This window comes from Thalia democratica, chromosome 4 (genome assembly GCF_965202585.1).
Source record: "Thalia democratica chromosome 4, ktThaDemo2.hap1.1, whole genome shotgun sequence".
Classification (NCBI taxonomy): domain Eukaryota; kingdom Metazoa; phylum Chordata; class Thaliacea; order Salpida; family Salpidae; genus Thalia; species Thalia democratica.
In genome coordinates, this window is record NC_139168.1 from 15,665,118 (window position 1) to 15,689,828 (window position 24,711).

Here is a 24,711-nt window from a genome sequence, read left to right on the forward strand (position 1 = left end):
ATTTTCAGTTACTAAATAAAATCTGAATTATCACACTGGTATAAATTAAAAAAAATTAAAAATTAAAAAATATTTTTCTAAAAAATATGACCAAAATTAAAATTAAAAAGTGCATTAAATGTATAGATTTTTGAATCATAAAGTAAATTATTAAAATTATTTAAGTTATAAACAAAATAAAAATTGACGATATTCCGTTAATTTTACCATTAAGTATAATAATTTATCTTTAAATTATTAATATTAATAAAATCTATAATTTAAATAATACTTATTTTAATTATGATACCAAAAAAAATCACTTTATTAATGTTTAGTAATTGTTGATTTTACTTTAAAAACTTGGTCTCGATCTTTCTAGCATGATGTCTTTAGAAAAATGTTACAGGGTTGCCACTCTTTGAGTGAAAAATTATACTGAATGATATTAAAATTTTCTCAGTCATTAAGAGTTCTTTATAAATTTAAAAACATTGTTAAATAAAAAAAAATAAAAAAATTAAACAAACTTTTTTAATTAAAAGTTTTTTAAATGAACTTTTTGTTCAAAATTGTTTATAAACATCAAAATTATGAAACTGGAACAACTTACTCTTTTTTCAAGATAAAGAAAAAAACTGGCTTGTGATTTTAATTTTTTTTAAATTATCTTATGTTTATTATAAAATAACTAAACTGCCCTAAATCATCCTGAGTTTTTTAAAATTTCCACCCTAATGTGATAACTCTAATGTTACTAGAAACTTAATATTTCTAACGTTACAAATTTTAACTCCTAGCATATAAAACTAGTTGAAATGCTTCATTAACAAAAAATATTCTTTAATCAATTTTTAACATAAAAAACTAATAATAGTATTAACTAACTACATATTTGGATATCCAATAGGTTTTTGTTGTTCCCTTCACGTTAGTTGGTGAAAACATGGATCTTTCTTAACATCAGTCCAATGACCCTCACATCTTTTTATCTTGCATTACACTTGTTTATCTTGGAATAGAATGTTGTTTATACAACTTAGATGTTTTGAGAAGAATTCTAAAGCGGTTAAATTAATTGATTGGTTAATAAAGAATTAGATAATAAGTTTAAAATAAATGAGCTTGCTCAAGGGTATCGGTTAAAATCTGCATGTATATGCAGCATGTAATACAAATTTTAACCTCATAAGTATTTGGTCATATCAAAGCTGATTCCCTTACATTTTTTATCATGATATTTACTATAATATATTTGATGTTTAATTAAATTAATTAACTATAAACTAACTATGTCATTTTGTTTCTTCAATCATATCATTTCAACAAGTTTTAACATTTTGATTGTGCTTTATACTTGAATTGAATAATGATATCATTTTATTTTAACATTTTATAAAACTACATAGGTCAAAATCATAAAAACTTATCATAGTGACATTTAAAATCTATTAGTTTTTTAATCTCATTACTTAAAAATAAAATTATTTCATTACCTAAAAACAAGTTAAAAAAAAAGCTGCATGATTAAAATAAAACAAGTCACTGCAGTGGTGTTTATAAATTGTCAATAGATCAAGATGATCATAAATAAGTAAACTGTAAAAAAAAAAGTTGAAGTTTAAAAACATTTAGTATAACAAATTTTGTAACTCACAATTTGTACAAAAATTATTATTTATATAAACACAATAAATTAGTTGACATGACTATTAGAAATAATTTACTATTTTTATTTCAATAAACAAATGCTTTAAAAAAAACAGTATACACTTTATTTTAAAAAGCAGTGGTCTTCAAGCAGATGAAAATCTGTGCACACTAAACTGCAAAAACAACTTATGTGCACCCAAAATTATAAAATGTTGCGCCTTTAGTGGTAGTGCTATGTAAATAAGTTTAATCTTATAAGGTGATTGCTGCAATTTCTGCGATTGTTGATTGATTACTTATTTAGAAATGACCAATTACCATTTACCAATATAATAGACCAATTACTGATACATTTTGTGACTGAAAATACTTCCTCAGACCATTCTTTCTTTACAATTTCGTAAAACAAAACTATTGATTGCCAGCCAAAAATATAGCTAATCTACTTTCTACCGGTATTTTGTGTAAGATTGTTGAGATTTTTATTAAAATACTCTATCTGGGAAAGTAAACTCGTCACAATTTGAATTAAAAAAGTCATTTGTCTTTGTTTTGGAACCTTCAAATAATTTACTGCTGCCAGTTGGAATCAATCTCTTCTTTCAACCATGTGGGGCATCAACGACCATGAAATAGCTGCACTGTCGTGAGCCTTAACTGATTTTAAAGTTACTTGCTGTCTAAAACTCAGGAAACTTAAGGACAGACGAAATTTTACGCAAAATAAATAAAGTTTGTTACAAAAACAGAGTAGACGAACTTTCAGTAAAAGTATATTAGAAAACTTGCCACATTCCATCAGGGTGTGGTTCAACCATTTATCTCCTGGGTTATAAATTTCCATCCCCGAATCAATCAACAGACCGCCACTTGAAAGCAGTTTTGTTATGGAGCCATAATCCACCTCTAATACATTAGGAAAAATTTCGACCGTATTAATACAACGCTCAGTATAAAATAGTGTTAGTTTATTAAACGATTCAAGTTTTCTTTCAATTTTTAAATACATAGCAACATTCGAGAGATTGATTTTATCTTGTAAGTATTCGCAGATGACGTATTCTACTCCTGTAACGAGAACTACAATGTCGTGTTTTATTTTAAATATAAATTTAGTTTTGGCCAGTTTTACAGCATAGTTAAATTAAAATATAGCTAACAAACGTTTTAATTAAATTTATAATACCAATTTAATATTGAAATTTTTTTTGAGTTTTGATTAAAATTGTTAAACAGAATTCAGAAGCACTTCATGATAACGAAACTTTTATTTTTTATGCAATGTAAAAGAAAGACTAAACTTAATGTAATTTTATGTTCTTTCAAGAACTATGAAAACATATAGTTCACTTTAAGCATTTATTTTTAGATTAGTTCCTTAATTTTTACTAATCATTTAAAGCTATTTAAAATCTTTGTGGAACCTGTTAATTTAATTTCTTGTTTTTGGTGCTTTTACATTGTAACAGCAACCCATAAAGTTTATTGTTAATTAAAACAAAAATACTAATGTACATAGATTTTTAAATAAGTTTTTAAGCTGCTCTTTTTTTTTACAAATCGGAAGTAATGAATCCATAGCTTAAATTCTTACTTTTTACTCTACTATATACTAGTAATTGTTTTATTAGTTACAAATGTAACATATAACGCTTTATTAAAACGGTGTTTAGTTAAAGTATATCAAATAAAATAAATTTTTGTTATTGGTTTAATTTAGATGAGTATAATTTTATTTATCACAACCTTATATTTTTATAAAAATTCACTGCAAATTTCAAAGTAAAACATTGTTTTTTAAAAATTACAAAACCTTTTGAGACTAATTTTGAAATCTTGTGGGACATTTTAGATACTTTTATTGAACTTGTTCGTTTAAAATGTTAAAAACTATAAGAAGTATTTATTCTTCGTTTTTTTTTATCAAAATAACAAGCCTAGTAGAGTTGTTTTAGTTTTTGAGATAATTTTTTTTTATGTACAGCTTTTTTAACAATCATAGTTTAACAGAGCAAAACAAATGTACTTATATGTTAAAAGTAAACATGTAAGCAAGGTGAGTATCATATTAAAACATATTTAAATGATTGTCTGAAACTTTCTTTTAAATGTCAGTTCAATCAAAATAGCACATTACTATAAAAATAAGGCGTTGATAAGCTAAAAGTTATTCTTTATTTTCTAACAAAAACAATAAATTCTTTACAAAACGTTGAAAGTTTTGAAATTGCAAAGATTAAAAACGGCAAAAAGATTGACAATAAGCTTTTGTTTTGATATAAAATATTACAAGTTGGTGACTGTTGAAAATTTAGTACTTTCTTTTGTGTACTAAAATGAGATTAAGAAAAATATTAGTTTTTGTTTTAGGTTGTTAAGTTACAAACATAGTTTTTATTAACATTTTAAATTTTACATAGTAGTGTAATTTATTGTTTTATAATTTTTAATATTAAACGTATTTATTTTATTTTAAAAGGAATTAATTAGATTTTAAAAGCACTGCTTAAAAAATTGTTTAAACGAAAATTTTTTGTTTTTTAGCAATAAATTGGTACATCAAGTCATGTGAACACCTTCCGTTACATTCAGTTTGTATAAAGCAGTCTTTAACTAAAAAATATTGTAAAAAATATTCTTTACTATTATTCTAATAGTAATGCTTGTTAAATTTTTCTCTATAAGCTTGTAGTTTTATACAACTTTGTTGAAAACTTGCAAAGTAAAACAGCGTTTCATAGTAAATACATTAATTATTTAAAAATAATTTTAAAATTTCATGTGACAATTTTAGATAGTTATATTATTTGTATTCTGTTTAAAAAAAAACAAAAACTAAATTCAAATAGTTGTTTTAAATAATGAAACTAACAGACTTTGTTTTGGATTTTTCATGTACTTATCAAATTAATCATATGTAAGCAAATCAAAATCAAAATAATTATAAGCAAACAAGTATACGTAAAGTAAGTAATTTTTTAATTAGAAAAGAATAATTGGTTGTTTAAAGTTATTTATTATATGTCAGTTTAGTCACTAAAAAACATCAATAAAATTTTTTTTTAATAAATCTTAAACTAAAAACAAAAACATAAAAAAATATAAAATTGCATACATTCATACTAAAAGTTGGTTAAAAAAAAATTTTTTCTTTTGTTATTGGAGGCTACAAGTCAACTACTGTTAAAAGCTCATTAATAAAAAAAAAAATTTAATTAAGGCTAAAAACTATTACATGTGGTAAAGTTGTTGAATAGCAAAAATGTTTTTATTTTTTTTGCAGACAACTCACTTGTTTTATTATGCGTTTTATAAACTTGAAGTAAAACTACAGTTTTTTTTCAACAATTATATATATTTTGCACATCTTGTTGTATTTTCACTTAAATATTGCACATCAATGTTTTCCAAGACAGCTATTTGCATGAAACAAATAAGTTTCATTTAATGTTTTGTATTTACATTTTGTGTGTAGATAAATTCTTATTTTTAGTATAAAAAAGAAGTTAAAATAGACAAAGACTTTTTATTAAAGAAAAACTATTCATGTTTTGTTAGAACATTATAAAAATAAATTACTGTTCAAACTAAATTAATTTCATTTAAAAAGATTTTAAAATAAACAGCTTGTTTATTTTTTAAGACTGCTAAGTAATATCAAGATGTTAAGTGAACAAAAAATATACATAATGTGTGTTTAAGTTTTGCTAAACTTTGATGAATTTCATAGTTCTTTATCAACAATTTTTGTTTTGTTACCTTTAAAATAAAAGTTCTAGTTTGCATATGATTTAACAAAAAAAAAGTTTTTTTAAATTTTATACCTTCCTTGCTATTTTGTTTATTGAACGATAAAAAAAGTCCTTAAAAAGTTTGGTCTAAGGACCTGGTGTACAAAGGAACTCTTCGGTTATCGAGTCCAACACCACATGCTTGTAAAATTTCTTACGAGCTGTTAGATTTAATTTTTTGTCATTTAGATATTTAAATCATTAGTAATAAATCAATCACTTAAACGAAATGAAAAAAAAAAATCGAAAATTAACTAAATTTTGTGTATTAAAATGTACTTAAAAACTTGCTTAGTAACATTAAAACGAAAAAACAGTTATATATTTAAAGTTAAACCGTTAATCAAATTTTAATCAAACTATATTTTCATGTGATAAGTGTTTTCAAACTAACGAAACTACGATAACTTATTTTAATAATAATTAAAGAATTTATTTTAATTGACGTAATAATTACTTTCCTGTAAAGTTTTTAAAAAAATCGTAGAATTACAGACAAAAGTAAAAATAGTTATAAGTAAACAAATGTTTTGAATTAGATGAGTTTTTAATAAAAGTTTCCTGAATAGTTGTCTAAAAGTTTCTATTATATGTCAACTTTTAAATTTTTTAAACTATAAAAAAACTATTTTCTATTGATAAAAACTCTCTAACAGATATAAAACTAAGCTTCTATTTTAATATAAAAAACTTATTTTTTGCTTTTAAGTACCAAAAATTAATTAAGTAAAAAGTCAGTGTCATAAGATTGTTGGATTTAAAATATTAGTATTATTTATTTTTTATAACTCACGCAGTGGCGTATTATAAGTTTTAATAAACTTGAATATACGTCATATTTACACAAGAAGATAACTGTTATTACCTGAACCTTCCGAAGGTATTTTTCCTGGACAGTTATTTGCATGAAACAAATACGTTTCAACTAATGTTTGAATAATATTAATTATGGTTGGTGCAATTCATGTTGTTAATATTGAAAAACAAGTTTGTTAAGACAAAAAACTTCATCGCTAAAACACAACTGCACATATTGATATAAAAAATATTTTCTAGTAAAGTTTGTTAAAATGGATTACGGTTAAAAGAAAAAAATAGTTAACTAGTTTGTTTCACATCATGTTAAAAACTAAAACTCATTCGATTGTGTATTTTAAGTTTTAATAAACGTGAGGGAAATTTAACGTGTATTAATAAAATAAGTTATTGTTAATTCCTTCGTTAAAAGAAAGAGAGGTAATTAGAAATATAATTTGTTGGTAGTTGATAAATAAAAACTCATTCAGTGGTGTATTTTAAGCTTTAATAAACACAAATGAAAATCTAAGTATTTTAATTAAAAAAATGATAAACTTTACCAAGTAGTTTAGATAATGTTACTTACGACTATTCAAATGAAACAATTAAGTTTATTTATAGTTTTATAACTTTCCGTTGATTAGCTATAGTTTTTAGCACTAAAGCGATTAATATCCAAATACACTGACAGAGGCACAGTAAAATAGCTGAGAAAAAAGACTCTTTTAGTTTTGATATTCATAATTGCTACATTTTAGTTTAATATATTCAAACTATAGTTAATTAAATTTAAGCTCTAAATAAAATCTATAGAAACATGAAAAACAATTAAAAGTTCAGTTAATATATGTATATTATTCTTGTTCAATTATTTATTTTATAAACTTAGTTGTAACTTTTTATTCTATGATAAATTTAAGGCATTTTTATTTTGTCATATATTTTAGTTGTCGGTAATATCGAATCGAAAGCATAATTTAAATATTTAAAGTGATGTATCTAATGCTAAAATGCCAAACATTTTTTATATTTTTTATTTACTTGATTAGTTAACTAAAACTAACACTTTATAAGTACTATAGTTTAATTTAAAGTCTTATTAACCGGAAGTGATGTAATTGTATCTTAATTTTTTTTATTGCTAATTAGTTTGTTTTAATATACGTTGTTATTTTTAAGTTTTGAATATTTTTTGTTAACTAAAAAATACTACTTCTATCAGCTTTTTAAAGCAGCTTTTATTTAAGATACATTTACCAAAACAAGGTTTGCATTATTGTTCTAGTTGTGATGACTACTAAGTTTTACTTTATAAGGTTTTCTTTTGATAAAATTTGTTAAAATGTCACAAAACATAATTTCAGGGTGAATACAAAAACTACTAAACTGATTTCAAAATATTATGCTGCTCTTATCTTATTTGTATAGATGTAAGAACTAAATCTTATAAAGAACAAATTAACGAAACGGGTAAGTTTTCTTTTGGTTGTTGTGATTTTCATTACTTTTGTATAGAATTTGAAAAAGATAAATGAACGGATCAAAATAAATATATTTTTAGTAAACAGGTATTTTTAGTTAAGGGAAGTTATAGTAGAAAAAATAACTTAATGATTGTCTATTTTTATCAACTAAAGTTAAACTGTAAAAGCTAGAAAATTAAGGCGTTGATGAGCTAAAAAATAGCATCTTCAACTAAATCTTAAATTTTTGAATAACTAGTATAAACTGAACTATTCAAATACAACTCACAGAGTGGCGTGTTATAAATTTTGATAAACTTAAAGAAAATTTATAGACTTTAAAAAAATATAATTGTTTTTAGTTCAAATCTTACACAATAACTTTCTTCGTCACAGTTATTTGCATGAAATAAATAAGTTTCAGTTAATGGTTCAATGAGTTTTTTTTGCGTTTAGTGCAATTATTATTCTTAGCCTTAAAAAAAGTTTGAGTAGACAAAAAAATATATTACTTTAATATTACTATACTAAAAAAGATTAATAAAGTTTAGGGAAATTTTTTTTTTTTTGTGAAATAAACTGTTGCTACATATTAGTTAATGACAATTCTGTTTAGCACTTATTTTTATGAAACATACTAGTACAAATTATAATTTTATTAAATTACCTTTTTGTACGTAAAAAATATGATCTAAAACCTTTTATAAATGTAATAGTTAATACTTAAAAGTGTTTTACTTTAGTATAAAACAGTTTTTAAAACCAACTGTTTTTCTTTATACTTAACTCTAATATTTTTGTAGATTATACAAACAAAATAAGTTTAATATTAAAACAAAGATTTAGTTTTTTCAGCCATTGATATAAACAATTATAATTAGACTGTCTTTTTTATAAAACTTAATTGTAACAACAATTAAAACACTTGGTTTTGAATTTAAAGAACTTGATCTTAAGTTTCAACTAAAGTTATAAATTTGAACGTATTGTCTTAGTCAGTTGTTTAACTAATCAATTATGTCAAAGGTTAAAAGGAAAATAATTAATGGATTTGACGTAAAGTTTTTTAATCAAAGATAACCTATAACTAACGTTATTTTAACATGCAAACTTAAATTGACTTTTGAATTAAGCTAAAAAAAGCTTTTAAAAGTTTTGAAACTTTCTAAATTCTGATAAACAGGAAATAACGTTGATATGACTTCACTGCTTACTTTTTTGGTAAGCTTAGTTTATTTTGTTGTTTGTAAAGTAATAAAATCGATAATCTGTATTATTTTTTGATAATACTTTATAAATTAAAAAAAACACAGTAAAAACGATTAATTAAATTTTAATTAGAAGGACTAAAAACTTTTACCTTTTAACTTTCTATGTTACAACTTTGTTTTTACAAATAAAAAAACTACTCTTTTTGAAAGTTATGGTATACTTGTTCAAACTTTAGATACTTTTAATAAATGTTATTATATCTTATTAAAATAAGAGCTAATTTATTTAACAACAGCAGAAAACATATAACTATCTTGTTTATCACAATGACATTTTATTTCAACTTGTTTATCAAAATAAAATAAAACTTATTCAATTACAGGAAAAAACATATTATGTTAGGTAGATGAATACAGTGGATATTTTGTGTGTCTTAGTAACAATCATTGATATTCAGCTGTGCCTAAAGAGAATGCTCCTACACTCTAATGTATTGGAGTATGTCATTTGTAGAATAGTTTACTGTTAAAAGAAAAAAATAATTAACTAATTTGTTTCACAACATGTTTACAACCAAAACTCATTCGATGGTGTAATATAAATCTTAATAAACGTGAAGGAAACTAAAAGTGTAATAATAAAATAAATTATTGTTAATTCCTTCGTTAAAAGAAAGAGGGGTAATTAGAAATATCATTTGTTGGTAGTTGATAAATAAAACCTCATTCAGTAGTGTATTTTAAGTTTTAATGAACACAAATAAAACTTTTAACCTTTTATTCCTTCAAAAATAATGTTTTATTTTGTTGACATTTTGTCTGTTTGTTATAGTTATGACATTTACGGTAATCAATAACGTTGCCACACTTTTAGGATATTATGAAATTTTTGAAAATGTTAGTAAAACGCAGAAGAACTCAGAACATTTGTTTTTTAAACTCTTACTGACTCATGATAGTTTCTTGTTCAACGCAGGATAGTTTTAAAGTTTATACGGTGAAAATTAAAACCACAAAAATTCATCAAATTTTTTCAGACTTTATTTTTACTTTCAAAATGCCCAAAAGAAGGAATTCCAACGCTACGGTAGGACCAGTTGAAAAGAAAGCAGCAAACAATAATGTTAAAAACAGATTTTTTGCAATTGCTAGAAAGACTGAACATGATGATTTTATAATGTCATGTATGAGCAACTCTTTAGGATAGGGGTGGGCAACGTACGGCCCGCGGGCCGGATCCGGCCCGCGGAGTGCAAATGACCGGCCCCGAAACCTTTTTTAAATTGCACTGGAATCTGGCCCACGGACAAAATTAATCCGGCCCGCGAGTGGATAATCCGGCCCCCGAAGCATTTTAAAATTTATATGAAATCCGACCAGCTAATTTAAATATTACAAAAAATGTACAAAACCGTTTTTTCATAACTTTTACAAAACAAAACTGTAAGACTTTGACCATGAAAACGTTTCATAAATTGCTTTTTATTTTTCTGTAGTGGTAAAAACACTATTTTGTTAAAGTATCTTGTTCTGTTTCATGTGAGTTGAAATAACAAGTGTTAACTTAGCTCGATTAGCAATTTTAGCAAACTTTAAAAAAATGTTCAAAGTTTAGAGCTAATTGTTTTCCTTGTCTTTAAGGCTAACTAAACATTTATTTTTATCTAGACAACGCTCCTTTGCCTTTAACTTTTAAAAAATCCATCGGATCGGGGTTTGAATTTTTGAGTTCGGCCTCTTAAAAAAGAATGTTTTTGATGGAATATTTACTATAACGGATGTTTTAGTTAAAAAATACAGTTAGTGTTCTTATTTTGCTGTGTTCTCAAAATTCGTTGTTTTTTTTTTTAAGCTTCTAACATTTTAATATTATAAACAAATATACCCGATTGTAAGTTTTAAAAATATTCAATTTTCTAACAGTCATTGAAGCAAAAAAAAATAATTTACTTACTACAATTAATTATGACTATTTTTAATGGTCCACGCTTTTTTAATCTAAACTGTTTTTATGTAAGACATAACCCATGTAGATTTTACTAAAACTATTATTATTTGAACGTGAATAATAGAAATTTGTTAGCTACCATAAAGACTTTCTTAGAATAGACGTTTCAAAAATTGCTGTCTTTTTCAGATGTGTAATGAGTTGTTTTTAAAAATGTTAAGAATATTTTTTAAACATTGACAATTATTTAAAGTCAAACTATTGAACTTCACATTTTAGTTAAATATTCCGAGTTGAGACTACAGTTTGCACTCTTTTCTGCTATTGATTTTTTAATTAAAGACTTTTAGATTAATTAAGTTGTTAAGTTTCTAAATGACCAAGTGATGACCAAACTGCTGGGGAAAGATACTTTTGCTTATTAACTGTACTTTGTAGTAAAGGCATTTAGACTAAAGTTAATTATTTTTTCGCCATCTCAATGAGAATAACTTTACTCATTTCGCAAAACTTAAGACTACAGAACTATCAGTGATAACAATGAAAAAGTATAAAAAAATCATAGTTTCATTTGATAATGAGTTTGGCCGTCGATTTGCAGACTTTCAACAAATTAGTGAAGAAATTGACATTGTTTCATCACCATTGACTTTTAAAACCGAAAATGCACCTGGTAATATACAGTTATAACTGATTAAACTTCAATGTAACAGTACGCTAAAAGAAAAGTTCAAAACTTAACGCTTTGACAGATTTGTGCTTTACTTAACAAGTCAAAGTTTTTTAATTCAAAAAAGATGGCAATGAAGTTACTTATTTTGTTTAGGTCTACATATATTTGTGAACAAAACTTCTCAAGCATGAAAAAAAAAATTAAGTTGCGTTCATATCTTACTGATACCAATCTGCAGTCTTTACTTAGAATACCTACTTCCAATTCACTTCCAGATTTTAAACAACTTATTAAAAACTTTGATGATCCACAAATGTCTCATTGATTTCTTTTTAGTGTGATTACTCTTGCTAAATTCTTTAAACTTTACATTTGAAATCTATTGAAATTAGTTTTCATTTGGATCCGGATCTTTGTCTTAAATTAGTATTTAGCCGGATCCGAATATCATTTTGAATTAGGATCCGGATCTAAAAAAGGGTCCAGCTGAATTCCGATAGATCACTAACTTAAAATGATCCGGCCCGCTAAGAACTAACTTTTATTGGATCCGGCCCGTCAATTATTTACGTTGCCCACCCCTACTTTAGGAGAAGGTGACAAAACTGCATTTGAAAAAATGAAAAAGTTTGAATTCAAAGGTGAGCTGTTAGCTTAAAAACTGTTTTTTGAAGTTTTGTTAGCTTGTGCTATAACTTCAAATATTAAACAAACTAAATTCTAATACTTTCTTGTTAAAGAAATAATATTTTTTTGGAAACAGTTCAAAAGTAATTATTATACTTAATCAATTATTACAATTTTATAGACATAAAAATTTTCGTGTATATTAAATTTTATTTAAGTATCTGAAAAATTCTTAAGTTTAATTAAACACTTCTGTTACGACTATTTACTATAATTTACTATATGATAATTAAATATCAAATTTTCAATTTAATTTAAACAAGAAAAGCAGTTCAACTTTTGTTTAAGTTAAAAATTTAAATTAAACAGATTTGTTTTCGTTTTAAACATAAGTAATCAGGAGCTAAGAAATAGTACAGTATTAGTTTAAATGTATTTATGGCTAGCTTGTGAAAAATAGGCTACTTTTAATAATTTTAGAGACTATTATGGCATGTAAATAAAATAAATAATGATAATAAAAACTTTTAGAAATTTTCTCATTACCCTCTTGACAAATTTTTCTAATCTCGCGCTATTTTCATATCAACAAAATATAACAAAAACTTAACAATCACTACTAACTATATTACCACTTTATTAAACTTGTACAGTATGTGTTCTGGTTATAATCTTTACAAAAGATATAAGTGAAAAAAAGTGAATTAGTATCCTACGCTAAAAATTTAAGAACGTTAATGTTGTCTCAAAAGTTTTTAAAATCAAAATTTATACTACGAAGGATAGTGAAAAAATTAACCAGAACACTTTAAAGTATTTTCACTTGACTTATAAAAAGCAAGGTTCATAAATTCTGTTTGAAAATTTTCTTAAATTTAATTAGTTAATTTTTTAAAAATAATTTTTACTAAAAAGAGCAGTTACAAAAAAAAAACGTAAACAGAAATGAAAAAGAAGTTTATATTTGTTGCTAATAAAATTCATTAATGTTTTTAATGATTTATATCAGGTAATGAATGCACAGAAGTTTTAACAGCTATTCAAGTTTTAAAAATCAAGAAAGTTGTCTTGGAAGAAAATGAATAAGCAACAACAACTAAACTTATAAAACAAGGCATGAACTTGGACAATGTAGCCCTATGTTATTTCGAAAATGGTGTATAGCAGAAACAGCCACGTTTTGGTCGCAGTGCGAAGGAAGCTGTTTGCTTTCGGAGGCTTCAGTGACACTTGTGAGTTGTACGATTGTTCCAGCGACAAGTTTTCTGTCCTCAAAAAGCCGGAAACGTTACGTATGGACAGGTACGGAGTGGAAGGTGCTGTCTGTGTTGGCGGGAAAATACACGTGTTCAGGAGTTTTTCGGAAAAAGTGGCCATTTTCAATTTGGACCGGAACTAATGGAAGGAAGAAGAGTTTGAAGTTACTAAACATATTGATGGCTACATGTGTGTGAAATTACCCAAGTTTTAGTCAGAACAGCTATTTTTAATGAGTCCTTGTTGTTTAGGCTTTAATCATATTAAAATTTTAGTGTTGTACGGTTAGTTTGAAGTACAGCTTCGCTACAACGGTTTAAATGTTAGATTGAGAAATTATAATCCGTTGTTTACAAAAGTAACGATTCAAGTTAAACATTGCTAAAAAGAAATTTTGAGTTTAAATGACTAAATTATTTAGATTTGTTACAGTTGTTTTACTTTTTATATATCGTTCACTCAGCACCTAATTGCGATTATTATAAAACTATTGCACGTAATAAAATTGATTACCACTTGAAAGTTGCTTCATTTACTTAAATAAACATTTTTACACATTTAGTTTTCTAAAAAACACAAGTTTAAGATTTTAACAACTTGTGTTTCTTTAAATCTTGTAAATAGTTAATAATTGATAATGAAATTTTTAAAAGCTGCACTTATGTCTCTTTATAATTTTTCGGTAGTTAAACAAAAAAAAAATACAAATGAAATAAAACTTGCTTTATTGATATTTATTTTTCTGTTAATTTTATTTTGTTATTTAAAGTTTGTAAGAAAATTTCAAACGCATTTGAACTCTACAGTAAAAAAGTATGTAAAACAAATCATTTAGTAAAATCTTTTTTGTGTAAAACAGAAATAACTACGCACTAGACTTTGAAAAATAAAGTTTTGCTAATTCTAGCTGTTAAATCAAGCGTGTCGTCTATAACGCTGCTTATCGCGCTATAATAATAATAAAACAATAGTACGTCAAATTAAAGTTAGTCAAAAAAATTATCGAGTCGATTTATTGCTTTTTAGCTAAGAGATTAATTGAATTAATCTTTCAAGTAATTTAGCTTGAGTAGGATCTTATAGTAAAATTAAGTTTTATTAATTAAGTATAGTACGTACTATAAGAGTTGTGCATCCGTGTAAGGTACATAAATATCTTAAGTAATAATGGCATAGTAATACTGTGAATTAAACGCATTAAGTTAAACTAACAAATAATACTTTATAATGCTTAAATACTTTAGTGTAAAACTAGTGGTAAAAAACATCCAAGCTACTAAAACAACTTACAGTATTAAGATTTGAAATTTACTTACTATTTGTATCATTTCATTTAAAATTTAATTTATCTATTATTAAACAAAATATTCAAAATTGTACTTAATACAGAAACTTATGTGCTATAAGTATAGTTTTATAAGTAAGTAAAAAAATTATACTTTCTTTGACTTTCTTTGTTTTATTCATTAGCTATTGCAGTTGTGTAATACTTTATTTATTTCTTAAACGTATAACACTTTAATTTATTAAATAATTTTAAAGTAAAGTTTCAAAGATATTAAGTTTGATAATCAACTCAAAAAAAAAATATGCAAACTTTATGAAAATTTATATACATATTTTTGAACGACTTAATGTCGACTAAAACAGGACATCTGGAAGAGTTAGTGACGTAACATGAAATTTTTGAAATTTAAAAAATAGTTTAAAATATATATTGGATATAATTTTTCGGATGAGTGGGTTGTAAAACAAAATCGAAAACAGCAGTACGAAAAAGAATATAAGCAAAATCGCACAATCGCGCGCAAAGCGCGCTGTTGCGCTAATTTTGCGAAGCAAAACCGAAAGAAAGCGAGCTTTTTGAGGCAAGAATTTAGGTTAACGAATTCAGATTTGTTCAAGTTAAAATACTATTTTTTCTTTCTAGTAGAGTAATTGTCTTTTAATGCTTAGTTAAAACGGTAGTTTTTAAAGCTGGAATTTAAGTTTTTAAGGCAGGAATTTAGGTTAACGAATTTAGATTTGTTTGAAGTTAAAATTAGTGGAGATATTATGTTCTAATACTTAGTTTAAACGGCAATTTTTAAAAACTTAAAATATTTTTTAAGAGTATTTGAAAATTAGTACAAAATTTAAAAACTTTTATTATTTTTAACATTTTAATTATAATTTTGTTTACTTTCTTATTTATTATTAATTGTTACTTATTAGTATTTGCTTTATTTGGCTAGCACAAAAGCGCGCTCTGCGCGCGGTGTGCGATACTCTTAGCTACTTTTTGCTAACTATTTTCTTACTTATATAGTTCTTTTTGTTTTACAGTTAAGTGAATAGGTGATCATTTTTTTTCTTCTTTTGACATTATCTCTTTCAAACTAGTTTGTTCTAGTCCTTAGTTTAAACATCAGTTTTCTAAAAATTTAAGAGATTTAATAGTATTTCATAAATACTATTAAATTATTTTAAATAATAAATAAATCATAAATTTGAAAAATTTATAATTAATAAGATATTTTTAACTTATTTTAATATTTATCTGCCTTATTCGGCAAGCACAAAAGCGCGCTTTGCGCGCGGTGTGCGATGCTCTTCGCTATTTATTAAAATCTGTTTTCAATTTTTTTTCAAAATTTTTTCAATTAATAAATCCTTTTTTATTTGACCGTTTTCCTAAATAGTTTTTACCAACTGAATAAGGTTTACTATATTTTACAGCTTTTCATTTGTTAATGCTTACTTCTTTAGCTAATTGTAGTCAACTTAGTTTATCTTATAATTTAATTTGACTTATTAAAATAAAAGCTAATTTATTTAACAACAGGAGAAAACATATAACTATCTTGTTTAACACAATGACATATTATTTCAACTTGTTTATCAAAATAAAATAAAACTTATTCAATTACAGAAAAAAACATATTATGTGAGGTACATGAATACAGTGGATATTTTGTGTGTCTTAGTAACTTTCATTGATATTCTGCTGTGCCTAAAGAGAATGCTCCTACACTCTAATGTAACGTGAGTATATCATTTGTAAAGATATTTTTATATTAAAAAAATACGAATATGCATTGCGACTAAATTCTATAACAGTGAACTTCGAATCTACCAGTTTATTTATGATATTTCTTAAATATATTCTCAATAATAAAATTAAGCGTTTAAAACGTTCTTATATCATTGAGTTCTCACTTTTTATTAAGATAGTACTTTCTTAATAACAACTAATTAAATTTAGTTTTTTCTGATTTCGGTTTAATTACATATATATATATATGGGTAAGGTCGGTTAGGGGTAAGGGTATAGATGTATAGATTAAAACATCTGTGTATTAAACAATAGTTTAATAAATTTTAATATTAAACGTGTTTACTTTATTTATTAGATTTTAAAAGCACAGCTTAAAAAATTGTTTAAACGAAAAATTTTTGTTTTCTTGTAATAAATTAGTACATCAAGTCACCTTCCGCTACATTCAGTTTGTATAAAGCAGTCTTTAAATAAAAAATATTGTAAAAAATATTCTTTATTATTAATCTAATAGTAATGGTTGTTAAATTTTTCTCTATAAGTACAAATTTATAATATAGTATAAAATTTAAAAACTTTTATTGTTATTAACATTTTAATTATTATTTTGTTTACTTTCTTATTTATTATTAATTGTTATTTATTAGTATTTGCTTTATTTGGCTAGCACAAAAGCGCGCTCTGCGCGCAGTGTGCGATACTCTTAGCTACTTATTACTAACTATTTTCTTACTTATATAGTTCTTTTTGTTTTACAGTTAAGTGAATAGGTGATCTTTATTTTTCTTGTTTTGACATTATCTCATTCAAACTAGTTTGTTCTAGTCCTTAGTTTAAACAACCTTAGTTAAATGTTTAAACTTGTAGCTATTGATATTGAAAAATTACAGCTTATTTTTACATTTGTGAAACGTTTTATATCTGCGCAATTTTTTTTTGTTTTGTTTCATAAACATATTTAAAGAGATGTTGTTAGAATTTAAGATATTATTTTTAGCTTATCAATGCCTTATTTTTTTCTAGTATTATTCTTACACAATTACACTATTATTCGATATTAATTTTAAGACAAACAGTAAGTTAATTTTTATTATGAAACTTTCCTTATTTACAATACTTATTTACGTATAAGTGTGTTTATTTTTATCTGTTAATCTATGATTGTTTCAAAATCTCAACAGAAAAGTAATTCTTTCATCAACTGATATAAATTATATTACTTTTTTACTTTCCATAAAAAGTTATCACGTAAAAATAAAGTTTACCAAAATTAATGTTTCAATTTTAAATCAACAACTTTAGTTATTTTTTATCTAACTTTATTTAATAAAATAAAAAGTTTATTGATTTTAAAATTCTATTAACAATAAAATAAACATTAATTTAAACAATGATTAGCAAAAACTAAGAAATTAATTCATTCTACATTACTTTAAGTCTGTAAGAAACACAAAAAGTTTTAATTCTTTAGAAACATATTTATTTAAAGAATTACAATAGAGATAATTGAATTGCAAATTTTAAAAATAATAAGTTACAGTAAGCTTAGCGAATAAGTAAAAAGTCAAGTCTTACTTCTCTTATTTACTTCCGGTTTGTAAGAAGTACTATAAATTTCAATACTTATTTTTTAAATTGGTTTAATTTTATTTTAAATGTTAATTGAACTTAACTTGAAAAACAAGTTTAGATATAAATTAGCTTTCAATGAAATCTTACGTTCAAATCAATTAGGTTTTTTTTACTGTTATTTGATATAACCTATTAGTAAAACAAATGACAAAAAAAATGTTTAATTATATCTTTAGATTGAAGTTAAAGATCAAGTTATGTTTTAATTTAAAACAAAATATTTTTTATTTTACTGTGTTAAGGTTAAACTCATAAAATAGTTTACTATATAACTATTAATATTAATTGTTATAGTAAGTACTTTTCCTTTCTATTTCAAATTAATTTTATTTGTTATAGTTTATTCTATTTTGAAATAATACTTTAGTATTCAGTTTGAAAATAAGGAGGTAGAATTTAATTATAGTTTTGAACTGGAGTAAAAAACATTTTAATATTAATTGTTGTATTTACAAAATGTTATAAATCACATTTTCAAAAGTCATAAAGTAATTTTTTTCAATTATATTTTTTTACTTATTAACAACTAAATCAATAAAAAACTATATTTCAAACTTTAATTGAAACTTATTTGTTTCATGCAAATAATCGTCCTGTGGTAATACCTGAGGAAGGTTTAAGGTAATTACAATTATTTTCTCGGTAATAAAGAACTATGACGTATGTTCAAGTTTATCAAAACATATAAAACGTCACTGTGTGAGTTTGAAAAATAGTTTGAAAAATTATTCTAAAAATATATAGTTAAAGTAAGCTTAGCGAAAAAGTAAAAAGTTAAGTCTTATTTCCCTTTATTACTTTCGGTTTGTAAGAAGTACTACAAATTTCAATAAATTTTTAAGGGCTGGTTTTAGTTTATTTGAACTTAACTTGAAAATATAAGTCTTATTATAAATTATCATTCACTTTATTTTAAATTCGAATTTATTAGGTATTGACTTTATATAATTTTTGATGTAAACAATTAAGAAATAAAAAGACGAATATAAAAAGTTTAGATTTACCATTTTTATTGAAATTTAGGACAATTATCTTTTAGTTTAAAACCAAATGTTATTCATTTTAAACTAAATTAAATTTATTAAAAAAAAATTTAACTATCTAGCTATTTATATCAATTGTTATAGTAAGTTATAAATTTTTGTTTTAGTTTAAACTCATTTTATTTGTATTATTTTTTTTTATTTTGTACTAAAACTTTAGTATTCAGTTTAAAATAAAAGAAGGTAGAATTTAATAATAGTTTTGAACTTGAAGTATATGCTTTTTAATATTGATTGTTATATTTATAAAATTTTATAAATCAAATTTATAAAGGTCATAAAGTATTGTTTTCAACTTTTTTTACTGTTTTTTACTTACTAACAACTAAATATATAATTAGATTTGTTTATAATTTTAACTGTAACTTATTTGATTCGTACAAATAGCTAAACAAAATTTTCATCAGTTGATTAATTTAAAAAGTAAACTATTTAGTTAACGAAGAACTTTTTTTTTTTAAAGTTTATAAAAACAAAAAACTCACCACTGTTTGAGTTTTATTTGTTCCCCCTTGTTACTGAGCAATTAAAAAAAAACTAGTTATTTATTTTGAATGATTTATTTTCTACTAACAGTTATCTATTTTAACAAATATAATACTTTTTTTTATAACAATATATATAGTTATGTTTAATTTGTAATTTTTTTCAATTTCTTTTCCTTTTTTTTTCATAATAACAATAAGAATTGCATAAAACACAAAAAATAATTAAAACATTAATTGAAACTTATATGTTTAATGCAAATAACTGTCCTGGAAAAATGCCTGCGGAATTATTAAGATACTAACAACTATCTTCTCGTTAATTAAGAACTAAGACTTATATTAATTATTATTAAAACTTATAATACGCTACTATGTGAGTTTAAAAAAAAAAGACTTATACTTTTATTTCAACAATCTTACTACTTTTTTTTCAAATAAAACTTTGATATTTAAAAGTAAATAAAGTATTTTTTACAGTGTTTAAATTTGTCAAACAATAAAAAACTACAGCTTATTATTACATTTGTTAAATATTTATATCTAGACAATCTTTCATTCTTTTATTAATTATCAAATTCTAAGATTTTATTAGAAATTAAGCCAGTATTTTTAACTTATTAATACGTTATTTTGTTTTAGTAATATGCTTATACAACTAAATTGACAATTAATAGAAACTTTCAGACAATCATTAAGATAATTTTTTTTATCTAAATTTATCTAACTTACAACAACTGTTTATTTTTAATTATTTTTTTTATTAACTATAAATCTATAAGTTCTTTAAAAGCGCTACAGAAAAGTAATTGATACATTAATTAAAATAAATTCTATTAGTTTCTTTAGTTTGTTACTTATCACGTAAACATAGAATTTAATCAGTGTTGATTAATGCTCAAACTCAAAATAAATTACTTTAGTTGTTTTTAAATCTTGTTTTATTTATTAGAATTTAAAAAAATACAGTTTATTATTCATAAAATTTTACAAACAACAAGTTAAACTAAGCTCAGTAAAAATTAAGAAGTAAAATCAATATCACATTACTTCTAGTTTTTAAGAAACACTAAATAGATTATCAATAATGACAATAGAGGGTTTTTAAAAAATGATTTTAAAATTCTAAAAGCAATAAGTTATAGTAAACTTATCAAAATAGTAAAAAGTGAAGTTTTACTTCCCTTCTTAACTTCCGGGTTTATAAGAAACACTATAACTTCAATACTTTTCTAAAGTCTGTTTTTAATTTACTTGAAATGCTAAGTTAACTTAACTTGAAAAATAAGTTTAGTAATAAATTAAATTTTCCTGAAATTTTAGGCTCAAATTCATTAGGTATTTTTTCCATTTAACCTTTGATATAACCAACCCATTAGTAAAATAAAAGACGTAGGAAAAGTGTTTAAATTTACTGCTTGTGTTGAAATCTAAGACTAAGTTAAAATGTTACTTATTTATATTTAAAAAAAATTAATTAAAAAATTATTTCAATATATAAAGCTGCAAATGTAAAATTATAATAATTATAGATGTTTTTACTTAAGTAGAAAATAAAGTATTGAGATAGTTAGCTAAGATAACTGTCTCAAGCAAACTTTAATTAAAAAATCTCTTTTTTTTTTTAGGAAATCAAAGATATTTCAAATAAAATATTTGAATACTTTTAGGTTATTGTTTTGAAACTAATTTACTTTTGACACTAATTTCTTAAAGCTTTTTTTTATAAAAAATAAATAATTTATAAACCAATAGTTATATGAAAAATATAAGAAACATATTTATTTAATAGAAGCAATTTTGAAATAAATTCGTTTACAATAAACATAACAATAATTTACTTTAACATTATATTTTTATTTTTATTCGAGATTATCAAAACTTTAAATTCACCACCGAATTATTTTTAGTTGAAAAAAAACAATTCTTTTTATTACTTAGCAGTTTTATAAAAAGAAAAAGTAAATTAATCAGAATTTTACTAGAAAATGCTTTTGATAATAATATGTTTAGTTGTTTTTAAATAATGTTTTTTTTTTGTATTCTTTTTTATAATAAGATTAAGAATTGCACAAAACACAGCAAAGTATATTAAAACATTAATTGAAACTTATTTGTTTCATTCAAATAACTCTCCTGGAGAAACATCTGAGCAAGATAAAGGTAATATTTATCTTCTTGTTAATAAAAAAAAGACTTATATTCAATTTTTTTTTTAATTATGATACGCCACTATGTGAATTTTAAACACAAATATTACTTCGATTTTAATTCAACAACCTTATGACTTCGACTTTTTTTTTCAAAACTGAATTTTGATATTTCAAAGAAAGTAATATACTTTTTACAGTGTTTAAAGTGGTAGTGTTTTATATTGAAAAACAACAGCTTATTTTTATATCTGTTATAGATATTACAGCTAAGCAATTTTTTATTTTACAAGTTTTAAGATTTTGTTAAAAACTTAATTGTTATTTTCAGCTTCTCAATGCTTTTTGTTATTCTAGTAATATGCTTATTAAACTTAACTGACATTTAAAAGTAACTTTCAGACAATCATTTAGATAATTTTTATTATGAAACTTATCTAATTTACAGTACTTGTTTACTTGTAAGTATATTTATTTTATCTGTTATCCTATTATTGTTTCAAAAGCTTTAAAGAAAAATACTTTTTTAAATCATAACAAATAAATTATATTAGTTCTGTTATTTTGATAAAACCTTAACTACGTTATCATATAACTTTATCAAAGTTTGGTTAACGTTTTAGCTTAAAATAAGTCACTTTAAAATCTTCATTATCTAATTTTATTTAATATATTTTTAAAAATAGAGCTGATGCAAATATTAACGAAAAGTAAGAAGTGAAGTCATTCTCACAATACATACTTTAAGTCTGTAAGAAACACAAAAAGTTTCATTTCTTAAGAAAAAGATTTATTTTGAAGAATAATAATAGAGATAATAGATTTTTAAAATCTAACAATAGTAAGTTACAGTAAGCTTAGCGATTATGTAAAAAGTGAAGTCTTACTTCCTTTCTTTACTTCCGGTTTTTATGAAGCACTATAAATTTCAATACATTTTTAAAGGCTAGTTTTAGTGTGTTTGAAAATTTAATTGATCTTAACTAAAAAATATAAGTTTAACTATAATTTATCATTCACTGTAATTTTAAATTAAAATCCATGAGGTATCTCTATTTTATCTTTGATATAAACTATTAGTAAAAAAAAAAAAAGACGAATGAAAAAGGTTTATATTTACTACTTTTATTGAAATTTGGACAATTATCTTTTCATTGAAACCAAATGTTATTCATTTAAATTTAAATAAAATTTATTAAAAAAATCTAGTTATTTTTATAGCTATTTAAATCATTTGTTATAGTAAGTTATACATTTTTTGTTTTAGTTTCTAACTCATTTCATTTGTAATATTTTTTTTTGTTAAAAAATTTAGTATTCAGTTTAAAGAAATACGGTGGTAGAATATAAAAATAGTTATTAGATATTTAATAGTTTATCTGTGAACCTATGACTGCTTCAAACGCCTTACAGAAAAGTAATTTTTACATCATATAAGATAAATTGTATTAGTTTTTTTAGTTAGATAAAAAATTATACTTGAAAATAATATGTTATAAAAATTTGATTAAGGTTTAACATAAGATAAAGTACTTTAAAATTTTTGAAATCTTTTTTATATAACAAAATTTAAAAAATTAATTTTATGGTATTTTAAAAATCTACAAACAACTAATAAACAAAAATTAGCAAAAATAAGAAGTGAAATTATTTTCACATTACTTATAGTTTGTAAGAAACACAGACAGTTTAAATTATCAAAAAAGAAAACAAAACAAGAATAAAAATAGTAGAGGTAATTGATTTTAAAATTCTAAAAGCAATAAGTTAAATTAAGCTTAGCAAAATAGTAAAACGTGAAGTCTTACTTCCTTCTTTAAATCCAGTAAAAATAATTTATTTTATCTAAGGTATGTGGATGATTGTTTTGTTTTGCTTAGAAGCGAGAAAACTATGAATAAATTCTTTAATATTTTTAATAATGCTCATGATTCTATAAACTTCACAATAGAACTAAAACAATAGTGAACTTGCATTTTTAGACGTACAATATAACGATAAGAAAATAGATTTTTAACTTCGGTGTACAGAATAATAAATTTTACAGGACGTTTTTTGAACTTTGTTTCATCGGGCACACAAAATTTGTTCCCCAGAGTTGCTACTAAGCGAAATCAAACAAATCAAAACACTATTAAACAAAAACGGTTACCCACAAGAGTTAATTAACAAAGCAATTTATTTACATGTGAAAAATTTGGATAGAATAAAAACAATAGGATCGGAAAATGTGTAGTTACTTTAAAAATTCCATTTATTAAAAAAAGCTCAGAGATGTTAGAAAAGAAAATATGACAACTAGTAAGAAATACTTATTATGCAGCGAACTCTAAAATTGTTTTTACCTCTAAACCACTACTAACACCAGGTGGTAAGGATCCAGTATCAGCATTATATAAAAGTATTGTAATCTACCAGTACAGTTGCTGTTGTACAGAAAGTTATATTGGATTAACAACTAGACATCTAAGGAAGAGAATAAAAGAACACATACCAAAATGTGTAGAGAATTTTTGCCTGTCAGATAAGAAAGATGATATACCGGTTAAGGTTTTAAACGCATCCAAACGTCCATCTATTTCAGAACATTTAGTTAATAATCCAACTTGTGCAAACAACTATAACATAGATTTAAAATTATTAAAATTTATATTAATGATTTTGATTTGATTAAATTAGAAGCCATTTGTATTTTGTTAAGGAAACCTGTTTTATGTAAGCAAAAAGATTTTGACTATACTGTTTCTTTATTTTCGTAAAATTTTATAAGAATTGTTTTCAATATTATTATGTTTAGTTTTACTGTTGATCAATTATAACGAAAATTGACTTATTTGGTTTTAATTTTTACTAATTGCTTTTGTCTTTTATTAATCTCTTGATTACTTCATGATTACTTGATTACTTAGTTATTATTTAAGTTTGTAAAATCTTATTATTTGTTAGCATTGTACCTTACTGAAG